The 2,540-nt window shown below is 39.3% G+C and overlaps 1 non-coding gene across 1 annotated transcript; it reads left to right on the plus strand.

The window, feature by feature from the left end:
• Positions 1-228: 228 nt before the first annotated feature.
• LOC116565308 lies at positions 229-367 on the plus strand. Its single transcript, XR_004275376.1, has one exon. It is a non-coding gene; the product is annotated as a U4 spliceosomal RNA (small nuclear RNA).
• The last annotated feature ends 2,173 nt before the right edge of the window (positions 368-2,540 follow it).

The raw sequence follows: 2,540 nt of genomic DNA on the forward strand, positions 1-2,540 counted from the left end.
GTGAAAAAGAGGGACAGATTGAGAATATCTAGGTAGGCGAATCGGTAAGATCCGCCCATGGATTAGGGGTGGGCTGTGGATCTGAGAGGCAAGAGTAAGGGATGGGAGAGGTCAATGGTGCACATTGCGTTTGGGTGACTGGGAGAACAGTGGTTATGTTTAATGAGACAAAAGACTGAGTTGATGAACAGATTTTAGTGGCGGGTTCTATTAAGAAATCGAATTCATAGCTTTGCCAGTGGCAGTATGGTAGCCAAAGAGGTTTATCCGAGGCGCGATTATTGCCAATTGAAAACTTTTCCCAATACCCTACCGCGACGACTTTGGTATCGTCGGCATTGGCAATTTTTGACAGTCTCTATGGAGACTGAATTTAAAAAAAAAGAAATTGAACTCATATGTATATAGATTCACTTCCTTTTAATTTTCTTTCCACACATTTATGCAAAATGTGGCTGTGTTGTTTTTCTGCAGACAACCCGTATTATTCTCCTTCCTTTTCTAAATCTCCACATTTTGGCCCAAGCCGTGTTCCATGGTGAATTCAGACAGTAAAACACAAGCACCTATTTTCCAGGTGCCTTCTTTGTTATTTATAACACAATCCTTTTTATTCCAATTTTGTCGTTGACTTCTTTTCTCTAATAGATTATTTTTTAGTCATTTCAGGCCCTGCTATTCTTCTGAGCAAATGACCTCAAAGTTTCACTGGCTTACAATAAATAAAATTTATTTCTTGCTTGTATAATTTAATTTTATTTCACGTGCTTTTATCCCAATGTACATTTCAATCTGGGACCCAGACCAAAATAGCCATTCAAGTGAAAGTGGTTCGTTTAGTAGACGATCCGTAAAGAATAGAAGTGAGATAGGGAGGAAAATACTGACAAAAAAGGCTTTATTTTCAAGGGTGTTGTCACCATGGGCAACTGGAGCTTAATCCTACTGTGGAAACCTGGAAGCCAGGGTCAAATGCCTCCTTCAGTAATCCCACCCATGGGCCAAGGGAATTGTAATATTTGCACACCAATTACCATCAGCCATTGATTGTAGCTGTACCGATGAGTGATCACTCTCCAGCATTTCGGGCCTAGAAAAGGTAGCCAAGAAGCCTTCAGAGTCAGAGAAAGCCCTCGTGCAGAAGATGCACGTGCTGGCATTTCCAGATCAGCCAGGTATGCCTTCGTGTGCTTAGAGCGGAAGGAGTTAGAGCAGAATCCATGAAATCCATCCAGGGGTAAACACACCCGCTGCTGAGATAATGTAATGCCTCTACCACTATTTCTTTAGCTAGCCCTTTTGTTCAGTCATCCACTTGTGTACATTAGGTAGGTAATGTGCAAATTTTACAGTAGGCATTAACTCAAATTCAATATTTGTAGTAACTAAAACACACCTTATTTTTCATCTCTATGCTATTCGCTCCTCTCCGCAATTTCTCTGTGTATGAAACTCAACTGACTTGTCAAAAGCTACCTGAAATGATAGTATTACAATAAAGACTTCCCCAAACTTTAGTTAGAATCAATCACTCTCTGCTGGCTGCTGCTGTAGAGTTTTACCTGTAGTTTTGTTTTGTCATTTTATCACATTATAAGATTATTTACGATCGGTCTGTTAATATATTGTGAACATCTTTAAGGTGAGTTGTGTCTTACTCCTATTTACTTATCCTGCAATTGTCACAATAAAGATTTGCTCACAAAAGAAGTGAATAGCTAAATAGACATGTCTGATTTTCTTGCAATTATGAAAGTTACTTTGAAAAAAAGTAACAAATGCCCAACATTTTTCAGTGTACTTTTGGACATTGCTTAATAACTATGTTTTATTTATTTATTTAGAGATGGAGTCTGGCTCTGTGGCCAGGCTGGAGTGCGGTGGTGCAGTCTCGGCTCACGGCAACTTCCACATCCCGAGTTCAAGCAATTCTCCTGCCTCAGCCTCCCAAGTAGCCGGGACTACAGGCGCACACCACCACGTCCAGCTAATTAATAACTCTGTTTCTTTTTTTTTTTGAGACGGAATCTCACTCTGTCACCCAGTCTGGAGGGCAGTGGTGCGATCTCAGCTCACTGCAACCTCCGCTCCTGGGTTCAAGTGATTCTCCCACCTCAGCTTCCTGAAGAGTTGGGATCACAGGTACACACCACCACGCCCAGCTAATTTTACATATTTTTTCGTAGAGATGGGGTTTCATCATATTGGCCAGGCTGGTCTCAAACTCCTATCTTCATGATTCACCCACCTCAGCCTCCCAAAGTGCTGGGATTAGAGGCATGAGCCACCAACATAGTTTTTATAAATGGTCTATATTTATAATGTTCTGTATTTATAAAAACATAGTTTTTATAAATATAGACCATGATTATATACGTTAAGGCACTTACAATTTTAATGTGTAGTTACATGTAAAATCACATTTTATCAAATAAGCATTATTATCAAATAATTATTCAAGATAAAATTAATTTGTGATTTCTAATAAATATTATAATGGTCATGGCCAGAAAGCACTAATAAAAATAAATTAAAAGTAG

This window comes from Sapajus apella, unplaced genomic scaffold, assembly GCF_009761245.1.
Source record: "Sapajus apella isolate SASKATOON/1434 unplaced genomic scaffold, GSC_monkey_1.0 scaffold39, whole genome shotgun sequence".
NCBI lineage: Eukaryota > Metazoa > Chordata > Mammalia > Primates > Cebidae > Sapajus > Sapajus apella.